Source organism: Manacus vitellinus, unplaced genomic scaffold, assembly GCF_001715985.3.
Source record: "Manacus vitellinus isolate BGI_N305 unplaced genomic scaffold, ASM171598v3 scaffold_6_pilon, whole genome shotgun sequence".
Classification (NCBI taxonomy): Eukaryota; Metazoa; Chordata; class Aves; order Passeriformes; family Pipridae; genus Manacus; species Manacus vitellinus.
Genome location: NW_021940750.1, coordinates 36,277,097 through 36,292,646, shown reverse-complemented (window position 1 = coordinate 36,292,646; position 15,550 = coordinate 36,277,097). Strand labels below are relative to the sequence as shown.

Genomic DNA, 15,550 nt, shown 5'->3' with positions numbered 1-15,550 from the left:
AGAGAGAGAAGAGAGAGAGTGAGGAGAGGGAGAGAGAGAAAAGAGAGAGAGAAGAGAGAGAGTGAGGAGAGGGAGAGAGAGAAAAGAGAGAGAGAAGAGAGAGAGAAGAGAGAGAGAGAAGAGAGAGAGGAGAGAGAGTAGGACAGAGAGAGAGAGACAGAGGGAGACAGTAACAGAGAGAGACAGAGAGAGACAGAGACGGAGAGAGACGAGAGATCATTATGATGAGACACATTTTGGAAATGGGCATGACCTGGCTGTCTCAGCATAACACCATCAATGCTCTTCATTGTCGTGGTCTTGATGGCAGTGTAAAATATGGTTGCAGGTTAGCCTGATCCCACCATTCCTTTTAATGCTGTCTGTCTCAAGGGGTGGCAAGTCAGCTCTTCTTGTGAGGTACCTGTCACTTGCTGGGTTGTGAGCTGGTAAGTTCTTTCACTACCCACGCAATGACCTCTTCATGTTCTAGAGGGGGCAGCTGTGTATTGTCCTGTTGACCTTTTGAGAGGAAAGTCCTCACAAAGCACAACCTCGTGAAAGCTTTGGTAGCCTCTGTGCTAGTCTAGTTCTAATTCTTAATTGGGAGTCATCACAGTCAGATAAGAGTACAGCCTCACACTTAGCCCTAGCTGTGTTACTGTCTTGGAGCTTATAAAGGACCTGCCTTGAAATTGGCTTTCTGGACTTGCCTGGTTCGACCCTGGATAAGTCAGATACCAGTGGAGAAGGGTTGTCATGCACATTTGAGCTCCAAGGAACTTTGTTAATTGCACACAAAGTGTTTGAGGCGTGTGCTTTTCTTAGCTGAGTCTAATTTTGAACAATAGATATTCACTTCATAATTGACAGCCAGTTCAGACCATCTCAAACTAGCCAAAAGAAGTTGTTCTCTGTGACTTCTCACCAAATTTGGAGAGCATTTGAATTAAAATTCCTCATTCTACTAATTGGAATGAATGTGCTTTGCTTTTTATTTTTCTTCATACCCAAGTTCTTAACAGATGCCTGTCAGTCATAACATTTGAACACATCCCAGCAGGAAGCACAGCAATACAGAGTCTAAGAGGGAGCTACTTTTCCCTCTCTCCATTATACTGTAATTGCATCCTGGAAGATGGAGTTCCACGGAGCTCTTTGCCAGTTTGCATTGATTTGCTGGCAGCTGCTTTTTTAGAAAGGCAGGCTATGAGTCGAGTGTCTGAAGGTGTGGAGTTCTCTGATCACTTTTTCACTGTGTCTAGGTGGGAGTCCCCTGTCTTGTGGTAGTTGTTGGGAGAAACTGTTTTCATAAGTATTTTCCTTGTAGCGGACAGGAGAAAAACCAAATAAGAAGCTGAAGAGAGTGCAAGGAAGAAAGCTGAGCACAGAGCAAACCCTGACAGTCCAGATCTCTCTTCAGATTTTTGTTTAAAGAAGCTGAGAAAGGTGAAGTCTGGGACTTCTGACACTGATCAAAGGATAAGAAAACAGTCTCACCTGAAAAGGTTGATGTGCCAGCAGTGCAGCAGCAAACTGGAAGATGTAGCTGAGAAATGCAAGACAAAGAAAAGGCACTGCAAGGAATACTGAGCTTGTGATCCTGACACATACTGTGTCTGGGGAAGCTCAGCTTCTTTTGTTCCAGAAATTGCCTTTAAATGCTTGGTAGTAAGTTGAGAAAAACAGCATCTGATAAGTATCTTGGGCATAAACCAGGCACTGCTGGCCCTTGCTGTCCCTGACCAGCTTCTTCCTGGGGTTCCCCCAGTGCTGCCCGTGGCCCTGGGCCCCATCTTGAACTCCAGGGATGTCAGTCCCTACCCCAGGGACTGTGCAGCAGTGCTGTTCTCCAGCTCCCCACAGCCTTGGGCCCTGTAGAGCCAGGCCCATGTCCTGCCTGGCCTCAGCCCATCCCTGTGGCCCTCCTGGGCCATCCCAGGGCTTTATTTGACCTTGTTCCCCTTGCTGGGCCTGTCCCTGACCCCCACATGCAGGCTGACATCCTGCCTGGCCTCAACCCATCCCTGAACCCAGGGAGGTGCTCAGTGCCCTCCGCTTGGCCTGTCCTGCTGCAGAGTTCAGAGTCGCATCTCTAGTGAAAATTTAAATTCAAATTATTTTTCAGAAGCTTTTGTCTAGTTTTAACTTTGCATGCATCTTGCCCATCCAGCTGCCTGTTTTTACAAAACCAGCAGAAACTTTGTAGTTTTGAGACTGCTGTCCCCCTCTCAGGTTTGTCTGAAACTGGCAGAGATAGCAGAGGCGTGCAGGGCTGCTGCGTGTGCTGTTTTCCTGTCTTGAAACAGGTTTACTGTTTGCTGGTTGTTTGCTCCGAATTTCTATTTGTTTTGATGGCTTTTGATTTAAAAATATGTTATAAACTAAATTAAATGTGCATATTTTTTCTTTAAATGCTAGGCAGGCATTTATTATTCGAGATTTACAATAACCTGTGTGCATTAAAGTCTTTTAAGTTACTGTTACTTAGTGACTAAGCCTGGAGGTTTTAGGGCAGTGACAAATACACAGACATGGTCATAAAAATGGAAGACTGCAGGCAGCACTGAAACTGCAGCACCAAGTCAGGATGATGTAGAGCTTATGGCTCTTGTACAGCAAACATGCATTAAGGCTCTCCATCTGCAAGTCTACATGAGTTTGCAGTACACTAATTTGAGGCTGATGGGAAGACTGTTGCTTGTGGGAAATTATCTGATTGCTTTTGCAGCTAGGGAGAAAGGGAACTTGTAAACTTAAAGCATTTGTTAAAATTTTTAGTGCAGGAGTAGGCTGCTTCAAATAGTTTTTGTTGCAAGTAAATTATAAGCAACTTATTGCAGTGGCCCATTTGCACTGCCATAAATGCTGAATGTGTACTCTTAGTTTGCAGCGTCCCTTGACATGTTTAATGCACCTTTTTATTTAGTAAAGCTGTGTTTCGCATGTGCCTGTGGAAATTTACTGAAATATTTTATGTACTATTTTATCTGTAAAAACTCCTTCATGCTTTTTCATCGAGGCGCTCGAGCTGCATTGACCTCGAGGGCAGAACTTGATGGGAGTTTGCCTTGATCTGAGTATTTCAGTCTTTTGGGGTTTGTGGAAAGGGAAAGTTATGGTCAGCAAACCGGAAAGAAGAGGAGGACTAAATACAGGGAGGAAAAAGCTTGCATAAAATTTGAGCTTAGCTTACTAGTCATTCATCTTCTATGCCTTTTTGTCCTCTAGAACCTTGTTAGATGGACAGTTACTGTCACAGGGGGTGCTTGTGAGACAGTTGGGGAAGAGGATGAACTCAGATTCTGTGCTTTTGTCTACTCAGTTGTTATCTACAATAAAGGATTCTTTTGTATTTTTTAATACTACAAAAGTGGAAGGAGTAAGGGTTATGTTTTTGATTGGTAGTTGTTAATTGGTTTTGGTGTAAAATGTATTGATAGACCAAGTCCTGACATTAAATGTGCATTACAGTGCAGCCTCCAGAAGTCCTGGAGTGGGTTCTGCCAGTAATACAGATGCTGAACTTGAAATGAAAATGCTGGGTACTGAAAAGGGAAAATTAAAATTAATACCAGCAAAATTCCTCCTATTTGTGGCCCAGATTTCTAGAGATGACACTAATTCATGGTTAATTTTGAGTTATGCAGAGTAATTTGCAATGCAGAAAAAGGAAGTATAGATGTGCTGGATTTGCAGACTTTTTGAAAGATATCTAGAAGAGTATTTGCCTGTTTTACTCTGTGCTAGGTTCTCTCATTGCAAAACTAATTCATAATCATGCTGTGTTGGCAAGGAAGAGGGGAACTTGCATCTAAAATAATTATCTGCTGTTATAGTGAGATGAACTGAATCAATCTGGCTTTTGTCCCCAAATCCTCCAGGTGGCAGTCGTGTACCAGAGTTAATATGAGGGTTTTTCTGGCATTGAGTCTTTCCTTACTGTCCTTGGGATGGCAACAACTGCTTGCCGAAGTGCCGCAGAGGGTTCTGCTGTCAGCTGTGGCAGTGCAGTTGAGCACGTAACTTGGACCCAGACTGGTTTCATAGACTTGTGCAGCCCTAAACTGGGATGTGGTGGACACAACAGTATATTTATCTCTTCAGTTGTTAGTTAGGAAAATAAGCCCTTGAAAACAAGCTGTGATGGAGCAGATTTAGTTTGTCTGTGTAAGCTTATGTGGCAGTGCCTGCAGACCTGTTAACTTCCCTGTAAAAATGGTTGAGAAAAAAATTATTTCAGTTACAAACTTCCGTGGTTTTGTGCATTCAGAAATCTTTAATCACATCATTTTGCCATTATATATTATATGAATTATAATGGGACATTTAGTTACTCTCCTTTTGATTTTTATGGTCTAACTTAAGTAGGAAGCTCTTTGATTTTTTTATATTAGATTATCTAGTCTTCCCTCATTATGAAACCATTGTGATCCAGTCTGCCTTCTTTACCAGACCGAGACTTTATGCTGGGTCTGTAAATAACATGGATTTGAAATGGAAGTTTTCCCCCTGCCTTGTACCGATGAAGAAACTGGTGGTTTTTGGATTCAGTTTTATGGGGAAGGATTTTGGTAGGATTGGTCCTATCAGGTAGCAGAGACTCTTCAGTTCAGGTGGCAGGCTGCTTCATTCCCTGTCTTCACTTGCTCATTTATGTAGAGGAAACAAAATCCATAATGCTGGGACTGTATCTCTTTCTTCTCCAGGTGTTGAATCTGAAACTCCTCATGTCACTACCTGACAGAAAAGTGCCCTGTAAGCTGCAGTTGTCTGAGTGGCTGCTCTTTGCCTCTGCTGTATGGAGGGATGTGATAAGTGCTCTTCCTGTTATGTGTTGTCTTCTTGTTGCTGTTAAAGGTTACCACAGACTTCAAGCTTTGCTTGCACCTTTTACAGCTTGAGGAGCATTTTTGTAGAGAAGCAAAGTGCTGTGACTTCCTTTTTTAGGGAGTTGGTGGAGCAAAACAGAAATGGCCAAGGTGCCTGTGCTGTGAGGAGCAGCTTGAGGATGGCTGCTCTTGGCTGATGGAGGGACAGTCCCTGTGGAATCATAGAACCTTTTAAGTCAGGAACCTTTAAGATTATCAAATCCCACTGTTAACCCAACACTGCCAAGTAGTTCAGCTCTTATGTAATGGGGGTTGTGGGCTGGGTCTGGACCTGTTTAGGCTTTGACCAAGTATCATCAAGTTCCCAGGTATATGATCTGCATCTTCAATTCCCTTCTTCTGTTGTTGTTGGGGCGCTGTAGCCCACTGAGAGGACCACAAAAAAATGGAGTAGCTGTACTTATGAGCTGCCTAACACATCTCTCCACACCTTCTGTTGTCTAGAATTTCATGTAAATGTCCAAAGCTAACTAGAAGAGAAGTGGAGGCTTCAGTTATGCAAAGCTACAAATCTGAGTTGAGTTTCTAAAAATAATCAGTAGGTGACAATGTACCTCAGTAGATGACAATGTACCTCACAAAGGAGGGTATTTGGGTTGGCTTAGGGAAATGTTAGCATTAATGTTGACGATTTGGCAGGCAGTACTTGAAGACACCAAGTACTTCTCGGCCATATTTTTATATGTCTTGAAAGCTGAATGTGAAAACCCAAAAGCCTGTTAAATTCGCTTTTGAAGCTGTAGAGGGAAAAATGGAAAAGGTCAAGAAATGTAAAAATTGCAGTTAATCTGGGATGTTAATTTGGTTGTGCCTAATGATTGCTGTTCCTTTTCTTTGTACTTTTTAAATTACTAGCTTTGTAGGGATTTTTGTCTTTAAATGAATTTGATAATTTCAGTTTTATTTTTTAAAGAGTTTATCTTTTTATTACCCAACTGAACAGTTATGTTAATGAGTTTGATTTGCATTCTGCTTGTAAGATTAAAGTTGATGGTGAGACTACATAGTTAACTAATGGCAACATTAGTTTGCAGTTCTGAGAGTTTAAGTGCTCAACAGGCTAGTTTTCTGTCAGTTTTCAAAGCCAACTGCTAATTAGAGATGTTCAATCTTTCCAGTTAACTCACTGAGAAATGGCCACATGAATTCTGATAGCAGAATATGTCTTTCAGATAGCTCTGCTGGTATCTGCTGCAGTCTCTATTGCTTGGAAAGAAATGCCTTTTATGTCTGATGGTATAGCTTGATGTCTAATGAAAAAGAATCTTAAAAAACAAAATTGCTGAAGTCTCAGCTTAATTTCAGTTTGTATTCTTCGTGGAGTTTAGCTTCTGAGTAAGCTAAATCATTTAGTTATTAGTATTGTTTATCACCACCATAGGATTGTTTTTGTGCAAGCTTTTTAGTAGTAACAGGGAAACCTGTAAAAGAGCTGTTTTGCCTGCGACAGTCCAAAGCAGTCCAGTATTGTGGTGTCTTCAAAGATAGAGGGGATTGGAAAGTGGAGCTCTCGTGCAGAACAGGGAGCAATGGTGCCTTTGAAACAAGCGCTGCCTCCAGCCTGCCCTGTTTGCTCCTGCTCTTCTCCTGCAGTCAGAGTGCTGTACTGATGCTCGAGTGTGTGCTCTCCTGCTCCAAATCAGACTAGTGAGGAAGCCTGTGGTAAAGCAAACCTTAAAAGAACAAAAACAGGGAGAGTGGGAGGCAGAATTTCTGAAGAAAATGAACATAAAACTATTGCCACCATTGATGGTTTTTTTTTTCCAGGCGAACCATTCTTACTAAATGTACACCAGAAATGTGTGTGCTGTGGTGGTTTGGTAACCTCTCTCTGTTTTGCCTCATCAATCTGTTTTCAAGTTTTTGTGGAAATAGGAAGCTGTACCTGTAGAGAATGCCAAGGAGATGTTGCTGTCTGTAACAGTCAAATACAGAGTTGGGAGAGTTACCTCTGTACCCAGTGAGGAGGTCACTGTTGAATGTTTTACGCTTCTAATTAGGGTGTTGAACTGAAGTACTTATCTGTGGGGCATTTGGGTGAAAGTTATTGTTTGTTGAAAGGATCTGTTAATGAAGTGAAAGTGAAGTTAGTTTCTCATGTGGAAACCTAATTTAAAGGTTGTATGGAAAAATAAGCTTTGAAGGCTGATAGACAGTAATTCTTGAGGAATGTTAGCTTTTCTGTTCTGGTTTTTCTTTCCTCAATATAGACGTACATTAAGTGTAACTGAGAGGAGACCAGAGCTAAAAAGTATCTTATTCAGGTGGGTAGGAGAAATGTCCTGAACCGTTGTCAAACGCCAGTTCATTCCTCTCTATGTGTCTGTCAAAAAGCCTTCCTAGTTTATTCTGAAGAGCTGGTGTAAGAGGATAAAACAGCTACAAGAAGTTGAGGAAAAGCTGTAGGCATCATAGGCAACAAGATGACTTTTTTCTCTATCCTGAAGAGCAGACTACTTGAATTAAGTAGAAGTCCAATTACTAACAAATTGCTTGTTTTCTGTCCTGTGCAATTTAGCTTTTTGGTCACACTTGCTGTTAAGCTGATAGGTTCGAATATCCTGCTTGAAGTAGCCTGATTGTTTTTTAAAAAACTTTCCTGCTTTAGTGGAGACTATTTCTGTCCTGGGTAGTTTAATTCCATGTTCTGCAAGATTGGTTTGCATGAGTAGTTCCATTGACTCCCAGCAGACTCTGCATTCAGGCTGCTCAGCATTGGCACGGATGCATAAACCAGCCTCTAGTTTATGCTAATTTACAACTCAGACATCTTTTAGTCTCCAACCTTTCAGGGTGTAAAAGTAGCAGTTCCAGACTTGCAGTTTTTGTAGCCTAAGTGTTGCTCTGTGTGCCTAATGACAAACTGAAGTTATTTTAGAGTAAGTGCTATTTCTGCAGTAGCCAACACAGTTGTTGTTGAATGCTAAACAGGTTTTATGTTCTGTAGTGCCAGTAATTAGCTATTAAAACTCTACACTGAATATTCTTCAGACAAAATATATTAACTAAGTAGTTTTTCACCATTTACTTTGAGAAATATTTTACAGTGTTGATTTTCTTATTCTACCTAAAATAGGCATCGAGAGATTTTTGTACTTCCTTTGGAGCTGAGATTGGGAGGACTTACGGAGCCATGTGGTTCTTACAGTATCCCAAGGAAGAAATAATTTGCACAGCATTGGTGCTTGAGGTCTTAAGTCCTTTAAGCCTTCCTTAATGTAATTTGACATGTTGTAGATTATACAGATACTGCATATAGTGGCACAATAAGTTTTATTTTAATTAAGTTGTTGCCTTTGACATGTCTGGTGTTTGTTTTTTTTCCCCTAATAGGTGCAGGCAAAACACCGACTTTGGGAGGAGGATTCCATGCCAATCTGGGAAAGGAGTCACGTGCACAAACTCTGCAGAATGGTACTAGCAAGTTTTAGTCTTATTGATATTACCTTTTTTCTTGTTAATATGATTGATTACAATTAATTTTTAGTTTTGAAAGTGACCTTAAAACCTTGGCAGGCCTCTCGTTCAGTGGACAAGTCTGCCTGGTGCTGATTTTACATCGTGCTCTCATTTGGCTGCTCCACCTGATTGATGAGGTCAGGTAGCTGGCTGACAAAGGGTAATGGCACCTGACAATACTACCACAGTTTAAAAGGTCTTTTTCAAGGTTGACATGCCCATTGCACCTTCTTATTGTCTGTTAAACCTGTTGTGGCCTTTTATTTTGTCAGTTTTCGGGGTTCTTGAAATGCTTTACACATTTTTTTTTTAAGTATAATTCTTCCAATGTTTTTGGTTTTAAGCAGTACAACTGTGAGATAATGCATATATTTATGCACACTTCATAATAATCAGGTGCTTAATATGTGATTGTTGAACAGAGAGGGGAAAAATGGAAAAAAGGTTTCAGTGCACAGACGATATTTAAATAAATATTCTCATTACATGCTTTACGTTTTAATTGAGATCTACATAATCTACACTCTTTAAAGAGAGCTAATAAAACCAGCTTTTATTCCAGAAGCAGAACGGTCTTCCAGTTTCAATTGCTGTTACTCATATCAAGGGACAGGAGTTGTCATTTTTTGGCTAATTAATACTCCTGTCTCATGTCTCTTGGAGATGACAGCTGATGGACTGTCATAGCAAAGTCTCAGAAGCTGACAGGTAATTAACCAGGGATGTAGATGGGTTTTACTGATAAGGTACTCATTTGGGGGGGATATTTTAGAAAAAGATATTTTCCTAAATTAGTCTCACACTTGCAGCTCAAACACAGAGAATCTTAACTGCTGTTATGCTTGCACAGGTATAAAAAATAAGATTGATATTATATCTCCATAGGCATAGACAGGTTAAGATTGATCTTTGTTATTGAATTTCTAGTCAGATTGCTTTACTCAGCTTTATTCAGCTGATTTAGATACAGATTGTTTTATATACAGAATGTTTTATTCAGCTGTTTGTAGTGAAGACTATTGAGCCCTGTTTGTTTGGCAGAGTAAAGCCTGCACTTTAGGTGAGCTAGTTTCAGTGTCAGGCCCGAAGTTACTATCTCATGAGTTTTAAAAATGCCTGTATAATGTGTGACCTATATAAGTAGTGGAATAAAACCACTAAAATACCTTTTACAGTTAGCGAAGTTTGGCTTTCAATTTAGGCACTTTAATCAAAACTGTGATTTTGCACAGGCATTTTAAAAATAAGTTGGCTTTTTGTGGATAAGGACTGCCCAGTTGTCTTTAATTGTAGAAGAGTAAAATGCTGATGGAAGAAAATCTGTCTTCATGCTTCTCAGAGTGTTTGAATCCTTCAAAAGCCCTTTTGGTTATGCTGAAAGGTAATCACAAGTAAAGACAGTGTAGGCGTTTTTCTGGAATCTAAACACAGCTCCTTTCCTGGATGAGTGTTTGCTGGGGAATATGTCTGAGCATCTTCCTTCCCCACAGCTTTTGTGTGTGGGGCCTCCCTGATCACACACAGTGATTCTGACTTGGCTGAAGTATATCAGCATCATATACAAGAAATTATACTTGCTTTAAATGAACTTATCTCCCAAACAGTTTTGAAACAGGAAAATAATTTCTCTTTTCACTTATACCTCTCTGAGGCTCTTTGCAGGTTTTCTTCTCTTTCTTTTTTTTTTTTTTTTTTGTGCCTATCCTTTATATAAGGAGCAAGTATTTGGTCTTTGATTTCTGTAGTCAACCTACATTTGTCATGCTGCCAATCTGTCTCTGGGAAAGTTCTTTTCAGTGAGCTAAGTGATGTTCTTGCTTAGTCCCAGGCATGACAACAGCAACTGATATTTCAGGTAGAGCAATTGGTGTTTGAAAGGCTTTTCTTTCTGCTGCTGTATAATGAGCTGGTTGTGTGCTGCTTTTAATCACACTTTTAGCTTTACATAGCTTTTAATTGCAAATTGAGCTATGGCAGTGAGCTTAGAAAATCTCACCCTGTCACTGTGTGCCCATAATCATGTTGTTTTTTTTTTTTGGGGGGGGGGATGAAATTATGTTAATATCCATTGTGGTTAGACTTCAAAGTGTAGCAAGGTAAATGAACTTACTGTATGTATCTTAGAGGAAAGGTATGGAGTTCTTCATTGAAACTGAAGTGCGCTGATAGCTGACTGTACTAAAAATGAGCAGTTATCCTTGGATGGCTATGATGGCAGATCAGAAAAAATTTATTTATTTGCGGGTGCCACAATGTTGGCATTTCCAGAGTTAACTGAGCTGCAGAAGCACTGCTGAAATTAGCTCCTGTTGGGATGCTGGTGCAGCACAGAGAGCACCTTCAGTTCCTGCCACTCGCTCACGGCTCCTGCGTCAAGGCTGCCGCTGCCTTCCAGGGGTGTGAGCACACGGTTTTCTCCTGTAGGTTTTCTCCTGTATGCTGCTCCATGCAGGCCATGGCCAAAGGGAAGAGCCAGGCTCTGGGAAGCAGGGGTGGTTGGCGGATGGAAGTCATCCCCAGAGCATTCGAGAGCAGCTGAGAGCGTGTGTGTGGTCTGAGAGCGCTGGCGGGTCTCGCTCTGCGCCTGCTCTGCCTGCCAGCAACCTGCAGGCTTGATGTGGTGGGGGAAGAGTCCAGCAACAGAGCAGGGACTGGCTGGTTTTTAAAAAACAACCACCTCCCCCTGCTAGCCCTCCATCCCCCCACTCCTTTCCCATCTAGTTTGGGCCGAATTCTTCCTTACTGTAATGTCTGTGTTTTCCGGGGAGGTGAAAGGGAGGTGATATGGGCTCACTGTCTCTTATTTAATTACCAGTGAAGCAGCTGGGGTTGGCTGAGTGTATGATGCTGCTGTTTTTTGAGGCTTTTAGTGAAAGGATGTTTAGAATTAGATGAAAAACAGTTTTTCATTAGACTACCTAAGGTAATAACTTTATTTATTTTTTTTTCCTGCATTCTAAAGTGAAGAAATGCAGAAGTAAAATCTCCCAACAACTGCTCAACAGTTCTGGACTCTTCTAAAACATCATTTTGTGCATTGGTGGTTTTATATATATGTGTGTATATATATATATATATATATGTGTGTGCTGTAAACAGAGCCGTGAGCAAATCCTGAAGGTTTTTTTAGTTTCCAGGTTTGTGTGAGAGTGTCTTTTATACATAACTAGTCTCCTTTATCGCATGTGCCTTTGCTGTACGTTTCCTCACTATTTATAATGCGGTGGGGCATGGCAGTTCATAGTTCCTCCCTTTCTTTGCTGAACCAGCTGATGTTTGTGTGTGTTTGCTTGGGAATTGGCTGCTTACAAAAATGGGAGTCTTGTTTACACTTGCTAAAATATTTATGCAGGAAAGACTTAATACTGTTGTATTTGTTCATAATCAGTTTGATTTTCAGTGTGCTGTACTATGCTAATTGAGTGTATGAAGCTCCATGAGTTCAACAAGCTCAGGTCCACAAAATGCTTTGTATCTGTGCACATAGAGTTCATTTTTGTAGTAAAACCCTGCACACCCATGAAATTTTTCAGCTTCAACTTTGTTTTAGAGGATTTGAAAAAAAATAGCTAAATATCGCTGGTTTTTTTGAGAAAGAAGAATTATCAATAAAATACTAGCTCAGAGGGGAGACCCTTTGACAAGACTTCTTCCTCTGTGTCTGGGCCTCTTCAAATTCCTACAGTACTGGTTAATTCTTATGGTTACCTACTGGGCTGAAGGGCAAAGTGCTGTCTCTTTAAATCTCATTTTACAGCTCTGTGCTGCATTACATAATCTCTCTAAATAGCCAGTTTATTCTTGTTTCCTTGCAGGCAATCTGCTCTCACTGTATCCGTGTCAGAGTCGTCGTTACAAGGGAGTTGTTCTTGACTTGGAGCTCTGATACTTTCAATAGTCCTCAGTGACCAAAAAGAAAAGGGAGAGGAGAAGGAAGGTCAATGGCATGATTATAACTTGAAAGCTTCAGTTGCAGATATTCAAATTTGGTTTAAACTAAGTTTGAAGATTGCAGCTGCATCTAGCTTAATCCAATTTCTGAACTGTTGTGCTGTGTTTTTAATTATTTCATGAAATGAATGTGTGTTTTCCCTCAGTCCTCTTAAATACCAAAACATAGCTAACAGTATTTTAATGCTAAATGGGAAGACATTTCTGAAGATGTTCTGTAATGCATTTTTGACTGTTTACATTTAAACTATTTGCTTAATTCTTTAACCTGTGTCGTCATCACTAATTTCATAGCTGGTTTATTACAAGTGATTGTGGAGGGCCCTACTTCCTCCCAGAACTACACATCATGAATTAGACTGGGACAATATATTAAATGCGTGAAGAACAGAAGTATCCAGAAGGGAGGAACAGAAAACGCTGTTTAACAAAACTAAACCAACAAGGGAGGAGAGGATAGTACAATCCTAAAATAATTGAAATTGGAAGAGACCTCTGGAGGTCCACAAAGTGGTGGCTTTGAAGTTGCATTAAGCTGCTCAGGGCCTAGTGCAGCTGAGCTCTGGTGATCCCCAAGGAAGGATATGATACAGTTGCCCTGGACAACCTGTTCTCTAATGGTTGACCACCCTCACTGTGAAGAATTTTTCCCTCCTGTCGAGTCAGAACTTACTTTGATGAAATGTGACTCTTGTCCTTTTGCTGTGCATCTCTGATGATTCTGGCTCCATCTTTATAACCTTCCACTGCATAGCTGGAGACACCAATGAGGCTCCTTCCTCAGCTTTCTTGTCTTAAGACTAAGCAAATTCATTTGTCACCTCACACAATGTGCTCCAGTCTCCTAATCATGTTAGTGACTCTCTGCTGGATTTGCTCCAGTATGTCAGTGCCCTGTCTTGTGCAGAGGAGTCCTGAACTGGACAAGGTACTCTAAATATAGTCTCAAGTGCTGAACAGGGGATAATAATCACTTATCTTGACCTGCTGGTTGCAGTCTTAATAATGTGGCTCCGGGATGAAGTTGACCTTCAACACTGTGATTGGGTGCTGCTGTATCATGTTCATCTTTTTGTCCATGAGGAATCTAGATCCTTTTCTGCAAACCTACTTCTTAGCCAAACAGTCCCCAGCCTGTATTGTTGCCCTGCAGTTCTTCTGTCCCAGGTGCAGAGAAATTGCGTTTGTCTTGTTCACAAGGCTTCTGTCAGCTCATTTCTGCAGCATCTTCAGATTCCTCTGACTAGCAGCTCTGCACATCAGTGTACTGACCACTGTCCTGATGGGATGTCATCTGCAGGCTGGCAAAGGGAATCTCCTGGCCCATTGTTCGTGTTTTTAATGAAGGCATTGAACAGTATTGACCCCAGTATCAATCTCACTTGTAAGTCTGAGGGTGAAAGTCCTGACCACTACCCTTGGAACCACGCTGGTTTTTCACCCAAGTTGCAGTTCACCTGTCTAGTCTAGATCTCCTCAATTTGGCTACCAGGGATAATGACGAGATGGAAGGAGGGAAGAGCTGTGGTTACGGTTTACCTTGACTGCATTCTGGTTGTTATTGCAGGTGGGCACGATCTGCCCTCATTGAACTGCCAGTACAAATGCAGTTCCTGGTAACCTTCTTGCCTTTTGTGTGTCTGGAAATGGTTTCCAGGTAGACTTTTTCCATAGCTTTCCAAGAAACTGAGGGGAGGTTGACTTGCCCCTAGAGTCTTACTTTTCTCCCTCTGGAAGATGCTTGCTGATGCTTGCTGCCTTCGAGTCAGAGAGAACTACTGATTCCTGCAACTTTTTAGAGATGGCAAAGGTGGCTCTTTTTCACAGCCCCCTTGGCATCCTCAGATGCATCCCATCCAGTCCAATTAACTTGTGTGTGGAGATTTTTCTTAAGTGAGCCCTTGTTCAGTTTTTCACTGCCACAGATAATGCTTCATTTCCTCCAAACTCACATAAAGACCTGAAAACAAACACTGCAACAGAACACCAAGGAGACTCATGAACTGCTGTAAAGACAAGCTGCCAGGTACCCTGTCTACTCAACATCCTGCACATTGATATGGAGTGTCCTTGTGCTTTGGGGAGACTGTACTTCTGGCCTCTTTGGCCTTCACAACAGTACCTCAAGGGGTCTTGCTTACCTCTTCTCTGAGCAAACTGAAGCCTTCCCTTTGAAATCCAGGGTTGTAATTATGCCACCCATCTTCCTCACGCTCACAGAATCACAGAATATTCTAAATTGGAAGGGACCCACAAGGATCATTGAGTCCAACTCTGAAGTGACACCTCAAGATCTTGCTCATCTCTGGGTTGCTGCAACCAAGCCTGCCATCAGACTTTACACTCTCCACTTCTTCCTTTCTAGGGGCGGTAGGTATATAACAGTGCTTCTGCTTGACCTGTTCCTGACATGCCCTGGAAGTCCACTGGATCGCCTGTGCCCTGCTATGGTTCCCTTACAGCAGAAGCTGGGGTGGTTCACCATGAGAACCTGCTGTCTAAAGGAGGCCTCATCTTCAAGATCAAATGGTCTGTGGCAGCTGCTCATGACAGTGTTTCCTTTGGCCTTGCCTCTCATATGGACCCATTAACTCTTTATTGGCCTGTCACTTGTTTTTCAGCAGAGCTTCACACATTCAGGCTGTTCCTTTGTGTAGAATGAGTCCCTGTCACCTTCCCTGTCTGTCCTTCTTGTGGAGCCTGTAACCATCCATCTCATGACTCCAGCCATGTGAGCTGTTCCACCATGTATCTGCTACTCCCCAGTGAATCTGTAGTTTTGCAACTGTGCCTAGGCTTTGAAGTGAAGTCTTCCAGATTGTTTCCTTTGTTGAATACAGTCTTTTCTTTAACTCTTCCTCCTGTATCAATTCTTGTCCCTGGCTTTGATTTCAGTAATGAGTCTTCTAGTCTAGTGTCTCTCCCATTTTCTTGTCCTTCTTGCTTTCCTTTCTGTTGGGATAGAAACTAATTCTAATCCTCTCATTTCTACCTTCAGTAGCACCATATTGAGTTTTCTCTTGTTGTCTTTTAAAATAATCATTGCTTGAACTCATCATTGCTTAAAGTTCTCCTTTTCTGCTTTTGTCTCATATCCTCCTAAATTTTACTTAATAAAGCATTGAAAGACTTCCTCTTCTACTCAGACCATTGCTTCAGTTTTACCCTCTCTGATGTGCCGACTGCCTTGTCCCTTATGAGTCCTCTTTTATCATTAATGCCTTCTGTCTCATCCATTTCCCTCATCTTCTTCACATTTCATGTGTTAA

General features: G+C 41.5%; 1 protein-coding gene across 2 annotated transcripts in view; it reads left to right on the top strand.

Annotated features, from left to right (window-relative positions):
• The window catches only part of BRF1 (BRF1 RNA polymerase III transcription initiation factor subunit), a 169,632-nt gene that overhangs the window by 1,881 nt on the left and 152,201 nt on the right, over positions 1–15,550 (top strand). The window contains exons 1-2 of one of the 2 annotated variants that reach the window (XM_018082429.3): positions 4,722–4,737; positions 8,205–8,285. The gene's annotated coding sequence lies outside the window, so the exon portion shown is untranslated. Of the gene's footprint in view, positions 1–4,721; positions 4,738–8,204; positions 8,286–15,550 lie in introns of those variants that run through there. The other variant, XM_008934781.4, reaches the window with a different exon arrangement.